The sequence below is a fragment of the Amblyomma mixtum genome, chromosome 10 (genome assembly GCF_055824585.1).
Source record: "Amblyomma mixtum isolate Tamu chromosome 10, ASM5582458v1, whole genome shotgun sequence".
NCBI lineage: Eukaryota > Metazoa > Arthropoda > Arachnida > Ixodida > Ixodidae > Amblyomma > Amblyomma mixtum.
The window spans coordinates 126,586,543-126,596,353 of record NC_143021.1 but is presented as its reverse complement, the minus strand read 5'-3'; the positions used below and the strand labels follow the sequence as shown (position 1 = coordinate 126,596,353).

The 9,811-nt window shown below is 50.2% G+C and overlaps 1 pseudogene; it reads left to right on the top strand.

The window, feature by feature from the left end:
• Positions 1-1,460: 1,460 nt before the first annotated feature.
• On the top strand, positions 1,461-3,060 carry LOC149326890 (uncharacterized; annotated as a pseudogene).
• The last annotated feature ends 6,751 nt before the right edge of the window (positions 3,061-9,811 follow it).

Sequence of the window (9,811 nt, the reverse complement as noted above, 5' to 3'; positions counted from 1 at the left end):
GGTGCTAATTTCTTCCCTGGTTAGCTTGTCTGTGTGGTATGTTGCATGTGCTCCAGGGAAGTATTTTTTTTTGCAGTGTGTAGGCTAATTGTGAAATTCTTTGATAACATAAAAACACAAGCTTAACCTATTGTGACCATTACTTTGGAGTGAGCAAAACCGAAAGATACAACGCGTATGTTTGTTTTCCTTGTTTTTCAAGTTAGAAAAAAAATTGTTTGCACGACGCGCTGAATCATTGAATGCAACAGCTGATACCGAAATTGTTCTCCTTACAGATCCCGAATGGCATACTGCTGCGCACCATTGTGCGGGTCGGACAGTAAAAAGAAGGGAGCCCGGCGTTTCTTTTCATGAGATCCCCGTTGAGCTGCGCAGCGTGAGCAATGGCTGAAAGCAATTCGAAGAGATGACAGGGTACCTAATTGCACTTCCAACTATTCAAGGGTGTGCAGCCAACATTTCAAAATCTCTGACTTCGCAGAGGGCAAAAGGCGCCGTCGGAAAAAGGGAGTTGTACCGTAGCGTGGCTTTTTGGGCTTGTTGGTACATACTTCAAAGACACTGTAGCGCATCAAAAGACGAGGACACAAGAAACGAGAGCTCGTGGTGTTCGTCTCTCGTTTCTTGTGTCCTCGTCTTTTGATGCGCTACAGTGTCTTTGGAGTTGTACCATCAGTGTTCAGTGACTACCCGTCGTACTTGCAACTTCGAGTATTGAAGGAGAGGCACAGTGTAAGCGGAAGAAAAAGAGCAGCTTTTCAGGCCCACCATAGCCAAGATGAGCCAGCGAAAAACTCCTGAAGCATGACAAAAGCACGAACGTGGAAATGCCGACGTCTGATGCTGACAGTGAGGTCTCTGAAGCCGCTTCAACTACAGGTGTCAACTATTTTGAAGTGACGCAACACCAATCAAGAGCCATGTGTACAAAGCAAGAACAGGAACTCGTCCGCGCCGACAAAACAACGCAAGATGACATCACATCTTCCAACTGGCTGGCAGTGGAAAGAATAAAGTTGAAGAGAAAGGAGAGTGACCTAAAAAAGCAAATCGAGAAGCTTTGCACCACGGTAGATAAATATAAAATGGAGCTGAAAAGGCTTAAAGAAGACAGTAATTTTGGGGATATAACATATATCCGGGAACAAGCTGAAGAAAAAAACATTGCTGCAGTTTTCCTGCTCAACCAAGTTGTCAGTTTCAAGAGAAAAATGCCAACATGGTCGGAAGATGTAGTGCGACACTGCATTGTACTTAGGCATCTTTCTACAAAGGCCTCTGAGCATGCCCGAAAGGAAAAGTTGTTGAAGCTTCCAAGCAGGAACACACTACAAAACTTCATTGGAAGTACCTCCGTAGAGACAGGTTTAAGTCGCTTGGTACAAGCCCGGCTGAAATCAGAGCTTGAATAGCTTGAATCTCCGCAGTCCAGAGTATGTTCTCTCGTCGTCGACGAGATGCGAATAAAGCCAAGGTTACAGTACAACAAGCAGCAAGATAGCTTCGTAGGCCATGTGGACATGGATGTGGCCACCGATCTTGACAGTCTGCCGGTACTGGCAAATTCCTTGCTTTGTTTTGTAATTAACGGCCTGTCTACTTCATACAGAATACCAGCATCGTACTTTTTTACGAAAGGACTGAATGGCGCACAGCTGTCCAAATTGATGCGATATGTTCTCACTATGGTTGAAGAGGCAGGCTTCAAGGTAGTGATCCTAGTGAGCGACAACCATAAAGTAAACGTGAGTGCCATGAAGGACCTCTGCGGCGGATTCCCCACGTACAGGATACAGCATCCGTGTAATCCCAATCGGCTGCTTTTTTTAAACTTTGATTATTGCCACGTCTTAAAACATCCGCTCTCAGTTCCTTGCACGCGACCTTGGAAAGAAAGGAGAGGTTTCGTCATCTCACTTGAAGAAACTCTGCGAGATGCTGAAAGATTGGATTGTAAAACCTGTGAGTCTAACCAGTAAACATGTTTTTCCAAGCAATATTGAAAAAAATGAACGCCAAACGAGCTTTCGAAGTTTTTTCACCAGGCGTTACATCTCCTCTGGAGTTTTTGAAAGAGCACGCAGGACAGAGCTGCATACATCATTTGCCTATGCGGGACCAACAATACTGTTTATGAAGAACATCCATCGGTGTTCCTACTGCACGACACCAGCAACAAGTACGAACATATTGAACAAAATTTCCCTGACGTCAGGCAATTTGACGACAAAAGTGATTCTAGGCTGGAATGGCTGGAAGTTACATTTCCGCTATATATCGACCAACTGAAGAAAGATGCAACTTATCCTCGTGCCTTTCCCACAGCCGAAACGCACGAGGCCCCTCTGCTCACAACTTATTCAACCGCTTGCTGTATTCGCTATCTGTTAGCTGAGGAAAAGTTCTGTTTTGTAGAAACGCGGAAATTCAGCAGTGACCCAATTGAAGCGCTGGTTGGAACCCTGAGGCGGTCACTGGGATGCAACGACCAACTTGACGTGCGGTCCGTACTCTCAGGACTAGAAAAAGTCTTGAAGACGGGAATTGCCGCGACATCTGAATACAGCAACGTGCTATATCACGAGAGTCACCACAGCACTCTACCTAGGACTTCAGGGCTATGTGCACTTGGGAGGAGCGATGAGCTTCCAGAGGCTGCTTTGGAAGACTTGGGACGCTTAGACGTGCAGCATGTCCCTGCTACTCTGCCTACATTGAAGCTGTCGGCCACATTCTACATCGCTCGGTGGCTACATCGCTCGTGTGATAAGTGAACAAACGTAATGTGAGCAGTGCTCTTTACTCACAACCAAGCCACCCACTTGGAACCCACTCGAGCCGTTCACGCGAGAACAGGACCCTGGTGGCCTGCTTTACCCATCTGACGAATTACTCTATGTCTTAGACACGCTGCGGCTGTTTGTGGAGACAAGCTTAAATGAAAACCCACGACTTGAAAATCCATTGAAAAACCTGACCGATGCAGCTGTTTCAGCCATCTGTTACCCAAGGTTGCTAAAGTGTCCTGTCAGTAGCAACTCTCACGAAAAGTCATGAAGCTGTAAAAGTAGCTTCTCTTGTAGCACAGCTCCTGTTCTGAAATGTTTAAATAAATGTTAACGCCTTTCTTCTTAAATTTTGCGTTAGCGCAGCGTAGACTAGCATTTTAACTGTTCTATAACCATTTACGCTAGCGGAGCAGTCATGCAGTTTTTCGAGCCATGCCCACGTATCTTGGAACTGCCTCACATAACATGTCATAGCGTTGGTGTTACTAACAACTAAAGTAATCACTTGTTATGCTTAGAGAATGTCAGCTTTACGAGCAAATATAACGAGTTTCTACGATTCATGCTTAGTAGCCGTTATCCCGCGAGCGAATAACAGCGCTCCCAACCTCGCGCCGGCATTCGCAGCAGTGCGCCTCGACACCTACGTCAGTGGCGCCCTCCGCCGCGCAACTTTACCCGACGGCGCTGCTGTATAGTTTGTGCGGCGCGTTGACAGCGACAGAAAGTACAAAGGAGGCTATGCTCTTTCTCGGCCATCCGGAGTGCCCCGAGCCGCTGTTGTGATTGTACTTCTGGCCACGTGGACCCGATCAAGCAGCAACCGCGAACAGTCTACAAGGTCGACAGCCTTCAGACGGCGGCGGTGCAGTGTGGTGCTTGTGATTCCCCCCTCCCCCCCCTCCTAGCTTAAGTGGATTAGTGCAGCGGACTTTGAGCGGAGGTGACCACGGCAGCGGCGGCGAAGGCCGGAGATGCGCAGGGGCCTTTGACAGGGGCAACCACAGCGGAAGCGGAGGCGAAATGGCGGCGCCAGTCAGGCCGAGTGCCGTCGAAGGACGGAGTGGTGCTACGCACAGTCACGCTGGCTGTTAATTGAAGGCGGCTGTGTCATCTAGAGAGGTCTCGTGTTCTGGACATCCGGCGGGGAAGCAGGTTCGTTCACCTGCTGGTAGACTGCGGGATATTCCTTACCAGCCGTGTTGGATTAGTCAGCATCTCCCCCTTCCCGTCGACCGAGCTACGAGAGAGCGGGACAGCCCGCGCCGCCCCTGCCGTGGGTGGTAACACCAGCGTCCACTTCGGTCCATCCGATTGGAAAGTGCTCTTCGAACTTTATTCCCCAGCCAGGGATCTGGGGAATCCGAACCCTATTTAACTCTGCTGTGAGTGTGGCCGAGAGAAGCCTGCTAACTCCTGTAGACTCCGGTTAACGAAGAAATTGCCTTCCACTGAGAGTCATTCTCAGTCACCCTTTGTAAATAATGTAAATAAGTGTATAAAGTTTTCGTTGGCTTCCTCTTAACCCAATCTCCCGTCCTCCTCGTCCCATCCCCGGTCCGGCCATGCTACCCGGGTCGCAACAACTGGTTGGTAGTGGTGAGATCGCCTGCGCGGTGTCCTGGCTCCGGTTTTGGTGAGTGCATTGCCTTCTGTGCTTGAGTATTGCCAGGCTTAGCATTTGTGCTGCTCTTCCTGGTAGTGTACGTTGATTGTAGTAGCCTGTTCGGATTTGAACCTTGCTTTGCACCAACATCCTTCAGAGACTAGCAGTGACATTATTAGCGAGCACATAAGGGCAGTCATGGACTGGCGAAAGCTGCGTAAGATGTACGTGATTTCCTTATCTGGGGAAATAGGGATTGATTTTGGGAAAACTATGAATGAATTGCAGGTTGTCAGTGCGATAGAGGACCTAGGTTTTGAGGACGAGGAGATAGTGGAGCACTGGGAGGAAATCACAAGAAAAGAGGAATTGGAGGAACGAAGAAGAAAAGAGAAATTGGAGTTAGAAGAGGAAAGATGAGGCGGAGCTAGAAAAGAAGTGACTAGAGGTGAAGCTAGCTGAAGCTCAGGCAGAAGCAGCAAAAGAAGGCATGACCTCTGTTGTGAGCAGTGAGTCATCGAAGCCGCCCAAAATGAAAGACCTTATGTCGCCTTTCAAAATGGGCGAAGATATCGGGCTGTTCATTGTGAACTTTGAGCGCACGTGCGGAAACCAAAAATTTCTTTGCACCAATTGGCCGCAACACCTCTTGATGGTTCTGCCATGTGAGGCTGCCGACGTGCTTGCTCGGCTGACAAAGCCGGAGGCGGATGATTACGATAAAGTGAAGGCCACCTTGCTGCAAAGGTACCGCCTGTCAGCCGACGCCTTCCGTCGACGGTTCAGAACCACGGTGAAGCGGCCTTCTGAGTCATTCCCAGATTTTGCGTACTCTCTTAACGCAAATCTGATCGAATGGCTCAAGGGCGCGGAGGTTTATAAGGAACGTGGGAAAGTTGTAGAAGAGATCTGTTTAGAACAGTTTTACAGCTGTCTAAATGAGGAAACGCGGCTCTGGGTGCAAGACAGGTCCGAAAAGAAAAGCTTAGAGAGCGCCGCCGAGCTCGCAGAAGAGTTCCAGGTCAATTGCGAAACAGGAAAGGAAAGCTTGCGGGCAGTAACAAAGCCCTACAGGGAGTTCAGGCAGCGCCCACTGCGGAACGAGAATGGAGCGGCCCTGCCGAGGGTAGAGAAAGTGGCAGATGAGAGGGACCGCGAAAAAGATTCTGTCGGTAGAAATGACGCGGACAAAGAAAAAAAGAGAAGGATCATGCTAAAGCCTTCGAGGCGAGGAGACCGGCAGTATGTTTCCGCTGTAACGAGCCAGGGCATATCGCGAGTGGCTGTCGAAGGACTAGGCTGGTTTTTTCGCTCACTACTCTCGACGAGGAAAATATGCGCCTACTTGAGCCGTACATGCGTGAAATGACCGTGAATGGGCGACGGTGTCGCGTCCTGCGCGACTCCGCCGCCACAATGGATGCAATGCACCCTTCCCTCGTTTTACCGAAAGATTTCACTGGGGAAAGCGCGTGGATCCGGCAGGTGGCCCAGGAGGACAGTGTCTGTCCGCCGGTCGCGCGCGTCACCATTGAAGGCCCGTTTGGGGTGCTGCATACCGAAGCGGCGGTTTCAGCGACCTTGCCGGAGCAGTGCCCCTACCTTTTCTCAAACCGCTCGGAAGACGAGCTAAATCAGAGGGGCTTGAGCTACGGCGACCACTCCGTGCACCAGCGGTCGCGTTCCAAAGACAGCGAGATCGCGGCCCAGTTGAGCCCAGAAAGTAAAGAACCGAGCTGAGACAAAATCGTTGAGGCGTCCGAGTTTTCAGAGAGGTTGTTACCTAGCACTGAGAGGAGGGCTCAGGTAGTTTTGCTATGCGAGGAAAATTCCGCACGCGACGACACGTGACGGCACCGCAATAACAGAAGGCGCGCGCAAAAAATCCGCTGGGGAAGCTTCCGAAAGGCGGCGCCGTGGGACAAAGACCAAATTATGTGGTGTCGCAAAGCAAAAAGTACAGGTCAGGCTTTTGCTATTCAGGACCACGCGTAACTTCTTGGAGTTGCCACCACGGCACTCAAGAGCTCACAGGAGTCGCGTGAAGAAAAGATCGACTAAGAGGGCCCATACAGGGCGTAAGCCAGTTGCTCCATTGTTGTACCACAGCTACGATTGCCATGAGACATGTGACGCCTGCTGCTTACTAAAGAAGGGAGCGCGCGGCTACCAGTCAAAAGGGCGCCTCCGAGCGCGCGCGGGCCAGATGAAGACGAGACATGCAGGCAACCGGGAGAGGGGGAAGCGCTCCTCTCGTGTCAAGCTTTTTCAGCGCTGCCCGGGCTTTGTATGCCAGTCGAAAAGAGACGGAACTAATCAGCCCCGCAGCTTTTGGGAGACAGCGGGTAGACCAGCCGCCCGACCGCGCCGGGCGCTACTGAAGTAGCGGTATTCCAGGAATACATGCGTCTTGTATTTACTGTTTTTTTTACTCCGGTAGAAAAGCGCAAACGATGTTTTGAGCTTTTATTTCTTGCTGGAATGATGTGGCTCAAAAGATGCTTGTTAATTCTCTGCCTAAAGGAGTTTTTTTTTCAATGACAGCATTTGAGCATTTTCTGTAAAGTATAGTTGCAATGTGTGTAGGTTATGTTGTTTGATATGTATAGATTAGCGCTTGAGAATACATGAATAGTATCTCTACTATCCTCTCAGCTGATCTATCGGGGCCGTCCGTCTATGGATCGCAAAGGCAGCTGTAATTTCTTCCAGCACAAAACCTGATTCAAACTTGAAAAATGAGATGGCATTTAATCGCCCGCATAGGTCACGTCCGCAGCTCACCCAATCAGACCGCCTGAGGGGGGGAGCCAAAAGGGGATTTAATCGAGCAGCACAGCTTGAGGCCTTGTTCATTGTTTTGCCTGGCACACCTCGGGAGAAGGGTGGTGCTCTTGTCTTGACTTGGTGGGAGCATTGTGCAGATTTGACCACTAATGCTCTACCTGAGACCCTTCGCCTGCAGACACCTACCCTTGGATCACCCAGGAAACAGAGGACCTGCCTAGCAGATGCGGCCTCCTCAGAGGACAGCGAGGAGCTGTAACCCCTTTCGAGGCCTCTACCTGGCGGCGGACGAGTTGTTGTAATTGTACTTCTGGCCACGTGGGCCCGATCAAGCAGCAACCGTGAACAGTCGACAAGGTGGACAACCTCGCGATGGCGGCGGTGCAGTGTGGTGCTTGTGATGCCCCCCCCCCCCCCCCCCTCCTAGGTTAAGTGCATTAGTGCAGCGGACTTTGAGCGGAGGTGACCACGGCAGCGGCGGCAAAGGCCGGAGATGCGCAGGGGCCTTTGACAGGGGCAACCACAGCGGAAGCGGAAGCGACGTGGCGGCGCCAGTCAGGCCGAGTGTCGTCGAAGGATGGAGGGGTGCTACGCACACTCGCGCTGGCTGTTAATTGAAGACGGCTGTGTCCTCTACAAAGGTCTCCTGTTCTGGACATCCGGCGGGGAAGCAGGTTCGTTCACCTGCTGGTAGAGAGCGGGAGATTCCGTACCAGCCGTGTTAGATTAGTCAGCATCTCCCCCTGCCCACAGACCGAGCTACGAGAGAGCGGAACAGCCCGCGCCGCCCCTGCCGTGGGTGGTAACACCAGCGTCCACTTCGGTCCATCGGATTGGAAAGTGCTCTTCGAACTTTATTCCCCAGCCAGGGATCTGGGGAATCCGAACCCTATTTAACTCTGCTGTGAGTGTGGCCGAGAGTAGCCTGCTAACTCCTGTCGACTCCGGTTGCCGAAGAAGTTGCCTTCCACTGAGAGTCACAGTCACCCTTTGTAAATATTGTAAATAAGTGTATAAAGGTTTCGTTGCCTTCCTCTTAACCCAGTCTCACATCCTCCTCGTTCCGTCACCGGTCTTCGGCCATGCTGGACGGGTCGCAACACCGCGCAGACACTTTTCCGCTGAGAGTGCCTGCATCCTTTGCTGTGTTGCGGGACGCTTCGGCTGTGCTGTGCCCTCGAAGTAGACTGCGCTACTTTCGTTGGCATTGGTATCTGAGGTGAGTGGTGTGTACATGTAGAAGTCAACTGACGACGTCCCTGGGGTCCTGAGATGTGGACAGTCATAGGAGGAGCTTCGTCATCTGGCTCTGAGACGCCATTAAGCATACCATACATAGATAAGAAGATGCATATAGAGTTTGCACTTGATGTGAAGTTTGAAACTGTTCAGCCGGATGTTTTGCGGACCATTTTGCATCTTTCTCATTTTTTTCCCGTGCTTCATTGCTTGCTAAGTTTCTTAATTATTCTTTATTACCTGTGCAATTAAAAGCGGAGAAAAGTAGTGAGACTTGTTCCACACAGCATCCAGCAGCATGCATTTCATCTCGTTGTGTTAGAGAGCCACGGCATGCTTTTAAACCGGGGCTTAAGTTAGCTGGGGTAATATGTATGTAACACCAGGTGGTGAACTTAGCTCGGCAATTCGCGGCGACGGATACAACAGCCTCATAAAGTCTAAGAGCATTTTTTTTTTGCTATTCTTGCCCAAAAATTTGGCGATAAAGTCCAGCGGCAGCAACATTTAGGTTAATAAACTTGCACGTGCTATCCCGATATTGACTTTGTTCGAAGAGTTCGTTTTGAGGCATTGAATAAGATAAAATATTAATCTAAAATGGTAAGAAATTTTGTGCTTGCAGTCAACGAGAACTAATCGGGGAGCCCTAAAGTTTGTACAGGTGATGCCATTTTGGAAATCTCTACAGGTGCAGGCAGACTGTCAGAGCCTCTAAAAATGCTTTAGGCCACTCAGTGATGGAAACTGAATGCGGTTTTAGGGTAACTGCCGAAAGCGCATGGCCCTGCAGCGAATGAGCAATTAAAGGTGAACTCAAGGTTTCCGTCCGTACAACACATGCGCACTGAGGAGAAAGTTTATAACCGTAGAAAGACCGTTTAATGCAGATCGTAATGATATCAGATTAAGCATTTCATCCCACGGCTCAGAAGAACCGCGATTATTTTCAAAAGTCTTTTTGTGAGCAATATTTTCCAGGTCGTAAAGCTTTACCAGAAGAATAGGCTCTAAAAGACCAAGGTGTACTTGCCTTTTTCTGCCAAAGTACCCGCATAAGTGCCACGTCGACAATCTGTTGCAAAATGTCTGGGACCTTTGAACCGCAGATCGAGCTGCGGTTACGCCAAGCGCTCCCGGTCACGCTCGAGGTCATCAATGACGCGGAAGACCTCGTCGATGTTGGCATCTACGCTACCGATCTGCCGAGGACCGTAACCCAGCAGTGCACGTAGAGTGGCTAGCACACGCTGTTCAATGTTGAATCCCATGTAGTGGACTGCCAGGAAACGCCACCCCGGCCGCAGGACAACGTAAACGGCGCACTGGTCATGGGACACGTGATCTTGCTGTTCGGCCAGCAAGCAGGCAGTGAGTGCTCTTCTTT